The sequence below is a fragment of the Danio rerio genome, chromosome 23, assembly GCF_052040795.2.
Source record: "Danio rerio strain M-AB ecotype USA chromosome 23, GRCz13ab, whole genome shotgun sequence".
In the NCBI taxonomy this organism is placed as follows: domain Eukaryota; kingdom Metazoa; phylum Chordata; class Actinopteri; order Cypriniformes; family Danionidae; genus Danio; species Danio rerio.
Window position 1 is genome coordinate 43,642,280 of NC_141043.1, and position 15,561 is coordinate 43,657,840.

Genomic DNA, 15,561 nt, shown 5'->3' on the forward strand with positions numbered 1-15,561 from the left:
TGGAAATGGCCAAAACCCCTCTAAAACCAGCTAAAACCAGCCAACCTGCATTTGCTGGTTTAAGCTGTTTTTTTTCAGCAGGGTATTATAGTAGCCTATTTAAATCTCTTTGTTAATAAATTCGACACCAGTATTACTCTAGCTATATTGAGCAAATAAACTGTAATAAATACTGTAGTCCACTTTAAGTTTTACAGTGTGTAATGCGGTATGATATACCTGTATTGTGTCATTTGTTTATATTACTGTAGTGTATAAAAGTACTTAAACTGTTGTGGTATTTTACAGTTGCTATGGTAACACTACAACTAAAGTAATATAAACAAATAACACAATACAGATATGTCATACCACATTGATATACCTGTATTCTGTCATTTGTTTATATTACTGTTAGCTAGATGTGTTACCATAGCAACTGTAAAATACCACAACAGTTTAAGTACTTTTGCACACTACAGTATTTACTATAGTATTTTTATGTGACAAAAAAATAAATAAAAAAATCTTCATTTCACTTTTTTATGACTTGAGACAAAACAAAGGCTAGGCTCTAGCCCTAGCCTCCAGCTAATCATGTCATGTTAACTAATCTGACGGTCTGTTTTTACTTACTGATTTGTACCATTTGTATGCAGTTCCTTACGCTAAGCGATTCCTTCCCAAGAAAAAAACGATGAACTAGCACTTCTATTTTGAGAGAATTGAAACCAACATTCCCACTGTGTTGTTGCTATTGGTTGTTGCTCAATCTGGAGCGCCTCCTTGCGACAGAAATGACACACTGCATCCTGAACGAGCCTTGGAAAATCCTTCAGCTGCTTAGCAATGCTAAAAGACGATAAATTGATCTCTATCAAAGCCATCTGTAGAGGTTACAAGGCCCAAATGCATATTGTTGAATTGTGCTGGCGAAGATAGCGCATGCCGAATCAGAGATGCTTGATTGATGGGTTTACAGGACAAGTTTCTCTGCACTCACGGCCTGGAACTTTCTCCAGGGTTTCATCCAGATGTCACGCTTGTGTCACTGGGTTCAGATTGTCCAATAACAAGTTCAAGAGCTTTATTTTCATGTGTACAAGTACAATGAAGTTCTTACTTTGTTCATTCTTCTGGAGAATCACAGTGCAGAAATGGAAGAAATATATAGGGGTTCTTCATTCATGACTTTTTGGCCCTGTGAACATTAAAAACGTATGGACATTAAGAACATTAACTGACTTAATACATTTTCGTAATGTGTATTTTTCCTATAATAATACTACTAATAATGTATTGTTACAAATATTTTCGAGTTTGCCATTATATATAGCATTAATTTAGCTATAGTGTGTATAGTTTGAGGATTGTTCTATTGGCATTTGACAACCCTGCTGAAAAATCCAGCTTAAACCAGCCTAGGCTGGTTGGCTGGTTTTAGCTGGTCGACCAGGCTGGTTTTAGAGGGGTTTTGGCCACTTCCAGGCTGGTTTCCAGCCATTTTCAGCCTTGTCTTAGCTGGTCAGGCTGGAAAATGACCAGCCAAATCCAGCTAAAACCAGCTTGACCAGCCTGGTTTAAGCTGGATATAACTGGTTTTGACTGGACTCCCAGCTTGGCTAGGCTGGTCAAGCTGGTTTTAGCTGATCATCTCCCAGCCTGACCAGCTAAGACCAGGCTGGAAATGGCTGGAAACCATCCTGGAAATGGCCAAAACCTCTCTAAAACCAGCCTGGTTGACCAGCTAAAACCAGCCAACCAGCTTAGGCTGGTTTAAGCTGGATTTTTCAGCAGAGAAAAGTTCATATATGTAACGTTCATTCATTCATCCATTCATTTTCTTTTTCATTTGCTTAGTCCCTTTACTAATCAGGGGTCACCACAGCAGAATGAACCACCAGCTTATCAAGCATATGTTTTATGCACCGGATGCCCTTAAAGCTGCAACCCAACGCTGGAAAACACCCAGACACACTCTTTAACACTACGGCCAATTTAGTGTATTCAATTCACCTAGAGCGCATGTCTTTGAACTATGGGGAAAACCGGAAAACCCAAGCCAACACAGGGAAAACATGCAAACTCCACACAGCTGGGTCTCAAAACAGCGACCTCCTTGCTGTGAAGCAATCGTGCTACCCACTGTGCCATTGTGACATCCGTACTGTTTTATGCAAAATAAATAATAATAATTTTATTAAATAATAATAATATTTAATTTATTTTTAAAATACTACAAATAAATAACCCAAAAATTATGGATATTTGTGATTGCTGTCAAATCATGGTAACCACAAATCAAGTACTGAATTAATGCAATCAACATTTGGCTTTAAGAACAGAAGCTAAACATTCAACCTGGTCACAACTTTTGCAATTTCAACTGATCACCATTTGCTTCCGACAACTCTCTCGGCAGTATATTACATACTAGTGTTTTTGAATTAAGTTTTAGCAAAATGTATTATTTACAACACGTTGCTGATACATGCTACTGCACAATCTAATAACTATAGTGAACTAATAAATTGTGGTAAACACTAGTATACTTTAGTTTTAGTGTTGCTTTGGATGTATTTCCTGTGTGACATATGAGATACGAACGAATCACACGTTAAAGAAGAGTTTCAGAACACATCCACCAATGGCGTAAGTGACACAAACCAATGGCAGCTCAAAGGTGTTAAGTTTGCTTTGGAGAGATGTTTTGAACTGTTGAAACTCAAAATGAACTTCATTTCTGCCGCATGGATTTTGTTCGAAAATACATCTTGTGAATTCGTTCATTTTTGTTTACAGTATTGGGCCCTAAAGGGATAATTTACCCCAAAATGAAAATTCCATCAAATTCCAACACAAAAGAAGATATTTTGAAAAATGTTGAACCCTGTTTCCACTGACTTCCATGGTATTTGTTTTGTCCTACTATGGAGGTCAACGGTTACAGGTTTTCAGCATTCTTCAAAATATCGTCTTTTGTGTTCAACAGAATAAAGAAACTCATTTAGGCAGGGGCGGACTGGCCATCTGGCAATTCTGGCAAATGCCAGAAGGGCCGGACCAATTTTTAAATGTTTTAATGTATTGTTTTTACATGGAGGCAACTTTTATCTCTTGCTAGATGTGATATTATGATGATGATGATGATAATAATAATAATAATAATAGTAATAATAATAAATGTTAAGCATTTGGACCAATATGCGACAGCCGCCTGATTTCAAGATGGGCCGACCCAATCCGAGGTTACCGTAATCAAACCAATTATGTAATGTTAACAATTTTTAACGTAATCAAAATCTGGCAAGAATGTCATATTATTTCACCATCTGTACACCAAAATAAATAGTGAATGTGCGTGTCTGTGGGTGGGGCTATGTCGGTGTGGCAATGTGGGCTGATGTGGCTACAGTGCCAGGGCTGAATTTTTGTCCCAGACCGCCCCTGCATTTAGGTTTGGCAATACATGAGGGCGAGTAAATTGTGAGGGAATATTCATTGTTGGGTGAACTGTATCCCTTTAAAAGTTGTAAAAACTAGTCAGAATAAAAACTGAGGTGTACAAACTGACATTAATCTTTAACAATGTTGTCAAACAAATTCATTTAAGTTTGTTCTTTGATTTTCATTGAGGTATATTGGGTCTTAAAGGGATAGTTCACCCAAAAATGGAAATTCTGCAATCATATACTCACCCTTTACTAGTTTCAAACCGTTTTAAACTTCCTTCTTCTGTTAAACACAAAAGAGGATATTTTGAAAAATGTTGAAACCTGTAACCACTGACTTCCATGGTTTTTGTTTTGTCCTACTATGGAAGTCAATAGTTACAGGTTTACAAAGCCAGCATATCACTGCCCTGCTACATTGAACACATATGATTCGATTAGCGCTTCTGATTCTGCTAGCGGTGTTCAGGATATAGGGGCTTTTGCTGTCAAAGGCAGGTGGCGTTTAGTGGCTTTTGCCAACAAACTGTTATTTCTGATGGTGTACTAAGTGTCTGAAGTATTCACTCAATGTCATTATCTCATTTTTGGCGGAAGTGGCATTTAGCGGCGTTTGCATCTGAACTCTTCATTAATTTTTTTGCAATCACACTTGAAAAAAACAGTCTGCAGAAACACTTTGATTGACATTCTCCCATTGTTTGTGTCATCAGAGGAGGAAAGCCCCACTCAATAGTGACATCTCTCCCTTATTAGCATAAGATGTTGGTCTTGTTTTTGAATCTGCCACTAAGCTGATGCATATGCATATGCATTTGTAGCTCCGCCCAATTTTGAAAAGAGCGTAATCTCATTTGAATTTAAAGCGACAATTTGCATCAAAGCCAGTTTTAAAAATGTATAAAACATTATTTGTGAGGTATTTTTAGGTGAAACGTCATACACACTCTAGGTACATCAGAGACATGTTTCACATTTTGTGAAAACGGGCATTACAGGTAAAAAATTTTTATGAAAATGAAAAGCCAATGAAGAGGATAGGATGTGTTATCGATCTGCAAAAGACTGGTTTCGGAAATGAAACTGGAATTCCTGACAACTCCTTTTAGCAGTTCACAATTAAGAGACAACAGCTTATCGTGCACTTTTATGATGATCTTTAAAATTTTGCAGACATTGTGCATTCACAATTACTACATATAAAAGTTAATACTTAAAAACGTGTGATAGGGGCACTTCAATGATATCTAAACAGTATTACACAAAAATGCAAGAAAGGTATTGTGTACTTGTATTGTGTTCCTTTCCAAAAGTACATATTGTATTACAACACGTTTACTTGACTGTCCTGTTTTGCATATTAACAAACTGCAGTGCAAAGGCAAAAGGCAGTAACTTAGTCTTTGACCAAAAATGAGTTTATGATGTTCTCGCATGAATATGTACACTCACTGGCCACTTTATTAGGTACACCTTACTAGTACCGAGTTGAACCCTCTTTTGTCTTCAGAATTGCCTTAATCCTTTGTGGCATAGATTCAACAAGGTACTGGAGATATCCCTCAGAGATTTTGGTCCATATTGACATGATAGCATCACACAGTTGCTGCAGATTTGTCAGCTGCACATCCATGATGCAAATCTCTCATTCCACCACATCCCAAAGGTGCTCTATTGGATTGAGATCTGGTGATTGTGGAGGCCATTTGAGTACAGTGAACTCATTGTCATGATCAAGAAACCAGTCTGAGATGATTCACGCTTTATCACATGAAAGTAGCTATCAGAAGATGGTACACTGTGGTCATAAAGGGATGGACATGGTCAGCAACAATACTCAGGTAGGCTGTGGCATTGACACAATGCTCAATTGGTACTAATAGGCCCAAAGTGTGCCAAGAAAATATCCCTACACCATTACACCACCACCACAAGCCTGAACCGTTGATACAAAGCAGGATGGATCCATGCTTTCAAGTTGTTGATGCAAAATTTTTAATTTGTATTCATTCATTAATTTCCCTTCAGCTTAGTCCCATATTTATTAGTGGTAGCCGCGGCAGAATGAACCGCCAACTATTCCAACATATGTATTATGTGTGAATAGTCTTTTCCGGAAAAAAATTGTAATGTCCTCGTCTGTGTGAACAGAGCTTTTTTGAATATACCAATAAAGTAATTCTGGAAATTTTTTATTTACCGGTATTATTGTGTGAAAGGGGCTGCTTACACACATACACTACGGCCAATATAATTTATTTAATTCACCTATAGCGCATGTGTTTGAACTGCTATCCGGTGGCTCAGTAAGTAGCACTGTTGCCTCACAGCAAGAAGATTGCTGGTTTAAGTCCTGGCTGGGCCAGTTGTCATTTCTGTGTGGAGTTTGCATGTTCTCCCCATGTTGGCATTGGGTTTCCTCAGAGTGCTCCAGTTTCCCCAACAGTCCAAACACATTACCCAATAGGTGAATTGGGTAAGCAAAATTGGCCTTAGGGTATGAGTGTGTGAGTGAATGAGCGTGTATGGGTGTTTCCCAGTACTGGGTTGAGGCTGGAAGGGCATCCGCTGGGTAAAACATTTACTAGTAATAATAGTTGATAGTTATACTACTAGTTATATTTACTAGTTATAATAGTTGTTGTGGTTCATTCCACTGTGGCGGCTCCTGATAAATAAGGGACTAAGCTGACGGAAAATGAATAAATAATTGAAGTCGAACAGGACATCTACAGATGCTGGCTGGGTTTTCTGTGGGCCCGGAGCACATGTCCTCTGGTTCCCCCTCTTTCTAACAGAGCTGTTGTTTGGATTTCTCCCTGCGTGAGACAATGACCTCTGACTCTCTATGGATCATGTTGGGTTTATTCTCATCAGACCAATGAAGAATATTCCAGACGAGGATATATGGCTGTTTGTCTGTGTGTGATAGTGTGAGAGGTTTGGAAAAAAAGGAGGGGAGAGTCGAGTTTCACAGAATCATAAACGCTCCAGCCTGCGGCGATAATGCAATCTGCAGTTTAAAGCTCCAAAAACACTTCGCTGTCATTCAAACATCCCGTCCAAAAAGGAAAACCACACTGTGAAAAAACTCTCACTGCCTTCGATTTTTTGCTGTTGTTGAATCATATGAACTTTTTGAGTAATCTTAACATACATTTAAGTTTATTTGTGAAGCGCTTTTCACAATACTTATTGTTTCAGACAATTAAACTCTTACATCAATCTTACTGACTAAAAATATTAAGTTAAACATCATGTTAAACTTAAAATAACTAAAGAAATGTAGTTGAAACCCAATTAACTTATTAGAAAAAGTAAAAGCAACAAAGAAATTTTTGTTTGTCACAGCCAGGCTAGGGGCCTCACTTCAATGATCTAAGAGGATTTGGCAGATCCTGGATCTTTTAATCTTAATAACTGATCTCTGGCTAATTTGGTTCTTCAAACAAGTTTGCGAATCAGATTAAAATATCTGGATAAACTGATCTGAGATCGCTGCGTGTGTTGTTAAGGACCGATCTATCGATCCTCGGAATCATAATCAGCAATGCAACGATTGGCTGACAGCACAGCAGCGTAATGACATCATCTGATTAATATTCAATTATCCATGCGAGCAAAATGAAATAAAATTAGCAGTAAACGGTTTGTTAAATACGTCGCGCAATAACTTTCCACATTTGTTGTGAGCTGCAGGGTTTACAGTTTCATATGTAAAGATTATTTATCATGTATTTCAATGCATATCAATGTATTTAGTTCTACATTTACAGAAGATTTTCTTTATTATAGTAGCCTAGGCCTACTCAAGTTTTTTAATCAGCATAAGGAATAACTGTAAAAATTAATTTAGCATCAAAAAAGCATTTGTTTTTCTATTGGACATTGAATTATTGACATCGTCAGCCTGACGTCAGGTTCTGAGGTTCGTTCTTCGTACGTGGATTACTCAATTAGCTGGATTTGGATGTTGACAATTTGACATGATACAGGATCGTTTCGTTCTTCAAAACTCATCTGAGACTTTATGTCAGAGTAACAGTTTTGGTAGCTCAAACCTGTGTAGGAGCAGGTTCATTTCATATAAACAGGTTTAGATTGGGTCAGTTCAAGCAAAGACAATACTGAAAGAAGTATGTACCGAATTCAAAAATTTTCTTACAGTAGTTATAAACACTTAGGAAAATAGTGTATATATATATATATATATATATATATATATATATATATATATATATATATATATATATATATATATATATAGGTTAAAAATATATATTAATTAAACCTATGCAATCTGCACTCCGAAATAAAAGTAAAATACTGCCACCTGGTGGTTTAAAGAGAAAACTTACTGATATGAACGTTTTAGATACAGAAACGCGTACATGCACAATATGCGACTTTAAAAAAAAAAGGATAATAATTTATGCAGTCATGCACGTGTTTTGATCACTAATATGCCGGTGATTGATACCTTTACCGATATTAAAATGCTTTTTTGATACGAAATTAATTTATAGTTATTCCTTGCGGTGATTAAAAAAACTTGAGTAGGCCTAGGCGACTATAATAAAGAAAATCTTTTCTAAATGAACTAAATACATTGATATGCATTTAAATACATGATGAATACTCTTGACACATGAAAGTGTAAAGCCTGCAGCCCACAACAAACGTGGAAAGTTATAGCACGTCACATTTAACAACAACCGTTAACTGCTAATTTGATGTAATTTTGCTCAAATGGATAATTGAATATTAATCAGATGATGTCATTACGCTGCTGTGCTGATTATGATTTCGAGAATCGACAGATCTGTCCTTCACAACACACGCAGCGATCTTAGATCAGTTGATCCAGACATTTTAATCTGATTCGCGATATGTTTGAAGAACCAAATTAGCCAGAGATCAGTGATCGAGATGAACAGATCCAGGATCTGCCAAATCCTCTTAGATCATTTAAGCGAGGTACGAAGAACGGACCCCTGATGTCAACCCAATTTTCATTTCAAAACAAAATACAACATCCCCACAATGTTGGGGTAAAGCGTCAATCTGACATCATGTTGACGTCCTGTGCCCGCTGGGAAGTGTATTATAGCACTATTTATTACTGAATGCTACACATTATAGTGAATCGATGAACCGTAATAAATAATGTAGTACTTTAATTTTTACTACACCCATATGAAAAAACACTATAACACTACAGTAATTTATAGTAAATAGTATTGTAAAATGAATTATAAAGGGTGTGACAGACAAAGGAGACATCCAAAACATGCAGTGCTGGTGGTCCTCCAGAAACGTGGTTGAGAAACACTGTTAAAGAGTATATATATTATAGTTCCAATGACCAGGGCTGGTGCGTCCAAAGAGGCAACCTAGGCGAAACGGTCCTCACTTTCATCCACGCCAATTCAGCTTGCTCCGATTCAAGTCAATTCAAGCCCTGCTTATGACTCTGTATTACTGAATACTACATCATATTGTAATATTAAATACTGTAGTACTTATTTTTGTATTACACCCATGTGAAAAAAAACACTAAAGTAGCTTATAGTAAATTCTTTAAATACTATAGTAAAGTATAATATGGTGTATATTTCTGTACTTATGCCTCTATTATTGAATGTAATATATGCAGTATAATACACTTTAATATGATATGATTAATAAACACTATAGTATTTTCTTCAAATAAGAAACTTTCCGAGACACTCAAATGAGCTCAAGAAAAAAAAAATCGAATGTTGACCTGGCTATATAAGCACAGACTGATGTAGCGAGCGAGATGCCATTCGGGTTGCTAGCTGTTAGTGTGTGCGGAAAATAATATTCAGTGGCCAAATCAACTGGCATATTCCTCCTTCTCAATAATAAATGGTCTAATAATAAGTGAGTGTAGTTGCCTACGCAGCGGGTGGGCATCTGTGGCATTGGACCCGGTGGCGGAGTAATACGAGATGAAAGTATTATAGCGATTGGCCAGACTTCTGGATAGGAATGAGGGGGCTTTTCCACACCATCTATAAATCTGCTGATAAACGGGACAAGCCGAGTGCAAATCTGGCGAAAAAGCAGGGCTCCTCCGCATACACAGCCATATTCCAGTCTGAGAATGTCATTATGGGAGCCATGCAGAGGGATTAGAATAATATGTCAGTTTGAGAGTTATCAAAGAAGCATGCTTGATGAATCTTTACAAAAACACTCGAAAATAAGTGCATACATTTTAATATGGTGGCTACTGATGGATGGATGGATGGATGGATGGATGGATGGATGGATGGATGGATGGATGGATGGATGGATGGATGGATGGATGGATGAATGGATGGACAGATAGACAGAGAGACGGACAGATACAGAGATAAATAGATAGATGGACGGACAGACAGATGGATGGAAGGATGAACAGACAGACAGACCCATAGATGGATGGATGGATGGATGGATAGACAGACAGACAGACAGACAGTCCTATGGATGGATGGATGGATGGATGGATGGATGAACACAGACAGACAGACAGACCCATAGATGGATGGATGGATGGATGGATGAATGGATAGATGGATGGATGGACAGACAGACAGACAGGCCCATGGATGGATGGATGGATGGATGGATAAACAGCCAGACAGACCCATAGATGGATGGAAGGATGGATGGATGGATGGATGGATGGATGGATGGATGAACACAGACAGACAGACAGACCCATAGATGGATGGATGGACCGACAGACAGGCCCATAGGTGGATGGAAGGATGGATGGATGGATGGATGGATGGATGGATGGATGGATGGATGGATGGATGGATGGATGGATGGATGGATGGATGGATGAATGGATGGATGGACGGACAGACAGGCCCATAGGTGGATGGATGGATGGATGGATGGATAAATAGACAGCAGGATGGATGGATGGATGGATGGATGGATGGATGGATGGATGGATGGACAGGTAGACAGAAAGACAGACACAGAGATACAGATAGATAGATAAATAGAAAGATGGACTGACGGATGGATGGAAGGATGAATAGACAGACAGACCCTTAGATGGATGGATGGATGGATGGATGGATGGATGGATAAACCAACAGACAGATTCATAGATGGATGGATGGATGGATGGATGGATAGACAGACAGACAGACAGACAGACAGACAGACAGACCCATGGATGGATGGATGGATGGATGGATGAATGGATGGATAAATAGACAGCCAGACGGATGGATGGATGGATGGATGGATGGATGGATGGATGGACGGATGGATGGACAGACAGGCCCATAGACGGATGGATGGATGGATGGATGGAAGGATGAATAGACAGACAGACCCTTAGATGGATGGATGGATGGATAAACCAACAGACAGATTCATAGATGCATGGATGAGACAGCCATATCACCCTGCAGCCCAAGACCGGTTACTCACTGAAGCTAAGCAGGGCTGAGCCTGGTCAGTACCTGGATGGGAGACCACTAGGGAACACTAGGTTGCTGTTGGAAGTGGTGTTAGTGAGGCCAGCAGGGGGCGCTCAACCTGTGGTCTGTGTGAGTCCTAATGCCCCAGTAAAAGTGAAGGGGACACTACACTGTCAGTGGGCGCCGTCTTTCGGATGAGACGTTAAACCGAGGTCCTGACTCTCTGTGGTCATTAAAAATCCCATGGCACTTCTCGTGAAAGAGCAGGGGTGTAACCCCGGTGTCCTGGCCAAAGTCCCTCTATCGGCCCTTACGATCATGACCTCCCAATCATCCCCTTCCACCGAATTGGCTCGATCACTGCATGTCTCTCCACTCCACCAATAGCTGGTGTGTGGTGAGCGCACTGGCGCCGTTGTCCTGTGGCTGCCGTTGCATCATCCAAGTGGATGCTGCACACTGGTGGTGGTGTGGAGAGACCCCCCTCATGATTGTAAAGCGCTTTGGGTGTATGGCCATACACAATAAATGCGCTATATAAATACACATTACATTACATGGATGGATGGATGGATGGATGGATGGATGGATGGATAGACAGACAGACAGACAGACAGACAGACAGACAGACAGACCCATGGATGGATGGATGGATGGATGGATGGATGGATGAATGAATGGATGGATAAATAGACAGCCAGACGGATGGATGGATGGATGGACAGATTGACAGACAGAGACACAGATAGATAGATAGATAGATAGATAGATAGATAGATAGATAGATAGATAGATAGATAGATAGATAGATAGATAGATAGATAGATAGATAGATAGATAGATAGATAGATAGATAGATAGATAGATAGATAGATAGATAGATAAAGAGACAGACGGATGGACGGACAGACAGGCAGATGTGTGTTTGTATCTTCAGCAGTGATATAGGAGTCTCCATAACTCTAGAACAGACGTGTCCTGCTCAGCTGCTCAGTAAGTTTTCCTGAGCTCATCTTTCTCCTTCACACTGCAGATGTGCTGCTTTTGATAAAGAGCAACATCTGGAGCAGCTGGCCAGGAAAACAGAGATGCAGATACAACTCAAAACGGCTGAGATACGTCACAAATCTTCACCTCACTCCTCAGAGCGGACTCGAGCGGGATCCCAAAGCTTGATTTATTCAAGGATTATGTGCGATGACAAAAATAAACTTAAAAGAGAGCCTTAAAGCCACATTTATCTGGCCTTGCGGTTCACCTTTCGCCTGCAGTAAATCCGAAAAAGAACAGTGGAAAGTACAGTGTGATAATATACAGTGACCTAGGACATATTCATAACATAAGGGTTAGTCCATTCCAAAAATCTGTTGGTCTGTCCCTCCATCTTTTTAGTTTTTTTTGGTCTGTCTGTCTGTCTGTCTGTCTGTCTATCTGTCCGTCTGTCTGTCTGTCTGTCTGTCTGTCCGTCTATCCATCCATCCATCCATCCATCCATTCATCCATCCCTCTTTCTCTCTCTCTCTCTCTCTCTCTCTCTCTCTCCCTCTATCTATCTATCTATGGATATGTCTGTCTGTCTATCCATCCATCCATCCATCAATGGGTCTGTCTGTTCATCCATCCATCCATCCATCCATCCGTCTGGCTGTCTATTTATCCACCCATCCATCTATGGGTCTGTCTGTCTGTCCATCCATTCATCCATCCATCCATCCATCCATCCATTCAGCCATCCAGCCATCCATCCATCCATCCATCCATCCATCCATCCAGCCATCCATCCATCCAGCCATCCATCAATCTACTGGTCTGGCTGTCTGTCTGTCTATCCATCCATCCATCCGTCTGGCTGTCTGTTTATCCATATATCCGTCCATCCATCCATCTATCCATCTATGGGTCTGTCTGTCTGTTCATCCATCCATCCATCCATTGGTCTGTCTGCCTGTCTGTTCACCCGTCCGTCCGTCCGTCTGTCTGTCTGTCTGTCTGTCAGTCTATCTATCTATCTATCTATCTATCTATCTATCTATCTATCTATCTATCTATCTATCTATCTATCTATCTATCTATCTATCTATCTATCTATCTTTTTATCCATCCATCCTCCCATCCATCGTTTTGACTTCAATTGTAGATACATAAAGGATATATGAATAGTCCCATAGAAAACTCTTCATGGATAATCTCTACAAGAGCCAAAGTGTCTATACGCCTTCAATCCAAATCACATTAAAAGCTGGAAATGCAATTAATTAGAAGGCCGTAACCTAAAGGAAAGAGCAAACTAGCATTTAAATGGCCTTTAGAGATTCCATAGGTTGATCTTTTTTTCCCAGCTGAGATCCATCACTGTGACGTGTTGGTTATCTAATTACACAGAATGAGAGCACAAGGTCAAAATGTGCTCATGTGTTCGTTTAATCGGGGAAAGGAAAATAGCTAAAGATTTACAGTTGGAAGTTAAATGTAATTACATGAGCAAGTTGCTCCCTAATCTTTGGGTTTAGAACAGCTTGCGGTCATATGATTTATTTTACTCTTATTTTATTTTTTTACTTGAATGCTTAAAAACTCTGTGTGAACTGGATTTTTAGTATAATGTATGTTGGAATATTGAGTAGGGCAGAAAATATAGATTTTTTTGCACTCCTCTCATTTTATCTGCTGGAGGGGCGTGGCTAAGCCTTATTTAAACTGACAATCTGTCAAACTGACATCATCTGAGCAGGACTGCCATTTCCAAAGCAAAAGCAAATGGTCAGATTTTGATTAAAGATTACTAAAACAATTGTCCTCCAGTGGATTAACTTGCATGGATTAATTATTTACCTTAAAGTCCACATGAAAATGGAAGCTGCGATTATTTTTGTTTTCTACACAATTCATAGAGAAAATATTAAATGAGAGTTCAGTGGGTGTGGTTTGTTTTTTCTACTGCGAGATGACTGGATGTAGTAAAGTAGACATTTCATTCATAGATATCAGGAAAAGGGTTTAAGGAAAGTTATTAAAACTTAACAGACACCTCCTTCTCATCATTTCTGTTTGTTGTCAAAACTGACAGTTGGAGTGGCATGGTTATGGATGTTAACCACGCCAAATACCTAAGACACACATAGGGCCCTTTCACACACCCAGCGCAACAAGGCTCATGACGTGTTTGGCACGATTTGTTGCAATTTTTGGACCACATAGCAGTAATTTTTACATTTTGTGCCAATTTGTTTAAATACCAAATCCGTTTGTGCCACTTTGTGGACTCATGGGTGTGCAGGTCTAAAAAGTAAGTGTGTTAAGGCGCATTGTTGGCGTGTTGCTTTTTTGAAGAACTGAAATAGACCGCGCCATTGACCAACTAAAAGCAGGTCTAAAGTTAAGTGCAGAGCGCAATAGTTATGCGCCTATGCAGATCCAAACACTAACACATTGCTTAATATACACAGGATGTACAACAACACACACATATCTTAACATATGAAAACAATTAAAGGATTGAAATGTTACAAAAATTATAATTTTCTACATAAATATAAAATCCACTTCTTCATGTCAGGGGCTTTTTTCAGTTTACTCATGACAATTTGCATTTGCATAATGTTATGATTATTAGCAGTATTATTTATTATATGCATATTTATATTTGATTTAATAAAAACAAGTTCAGTTTTGTTCACCTGTCAGGTTTTGGAGACATCTGCATCACCATATGGGGTATAAGAACAGGACGTGTGTTTGAATATAACACAGCTTTTTGACCACACTTCATTATTAGTGTTCATTTATTCATTTGCTGGAAATTAGAACTGAATTTAGAAATTATTTTGAAACAAATCTTTGCGCTTAACAAACAAAATTAAATATGTAGACTAATGGATGTCTTCAATAGAGTGAGTTTCCACCTTTTCCATATCCACAAAAGTAAAGGAGTAAAGTAGAGAGGTAAAGTAAAGAGAAAGTAAAGAGGCCGAATGGAGGAGGCTCGTTCTTTATCCTTGTGCTGCAGATGCTCTGTTTAACTGTTTTCTCGCTAGTGAAGCGTTCAGTTTTTCCACTTACAAAGTCCACTATGCAAATAGCAAATGCGGTGTGGTGCAATGCAACTGACTCTTAAAGGGAATGGGAGATGAGACTATGACTGGTTAAATGCACGTTATGCTCAAAACACACCCAATAACTCAATAAATAAATAAATAAATAAAATAAAAGGTGCTCTAGGGTAACTCAAATAACATGTCGGTGCTCTTCAGGCAAGGGATTCATCAGAATAAACAGCAAGAATCTGTCCAAGGCACTCTAAAGATGTGAAAAAAATATTAAAAAGCTTATTCACACGGCTAATCTTTAAAAAAAAAAAAGATTCGGCAGAGAGCACAACTCTTGTTAGGCCAAGTGCCCTGTTAGACTAAATGCCGCAAACCATATTTTTCCATCTTTGAAATAGCAAAAGTGGATTTGAACACTTTTAATGCTTTTGCACCATATATCATTAAAATAAAGGTGACAATCTGACAATAAAACTGAAAACAAATCAGAAATGCATTTTCACATTTTAAATAAAGATTACAAGGGCAAACTATTTTTTTTCTTAATGACATGCACAGATGAATTATTCAATATAAAACAAGCAATATGAGCTAACAAAATCAATGTGGTTAGTTTGGATTTCATTTGAA

General features: G+C 38.8%; 1 protein-coding gene across 48 annotated transcripts in view; it reads right to left on the reverse strand.

The window, feature by feature from the left end:
• The window catches only part of tgm1l3 (transglutaminase 1 like 3), a 183,408-nt gene that overhangs the window by 73,226 nt on the left and 94,621 nt on the right, over positions 1-15,561 (reverse strand). For 9 of the 48 annotated variants that reach the window (XM_087307686.1, XM_087307716.1, XM_087307712.1 and 6 more), the window contains exon 1: positions 616-907. The exons of 6 other annotated variants lie outside the window; for them this stretch is intronic. The gene's annotated coding sequence lies outside the window, so the exon portion shown is untranslated. Of the gene's footprint in view, positions 1-219; positions 291-615; positions 1,181-15,561 lie in introns of those variants that run through there. 33 more of the 48 variants (XM_087307676.1, XM_087307718.1, XM_087307682.1 and 30 more) reach the window with 20 other exon arrangements.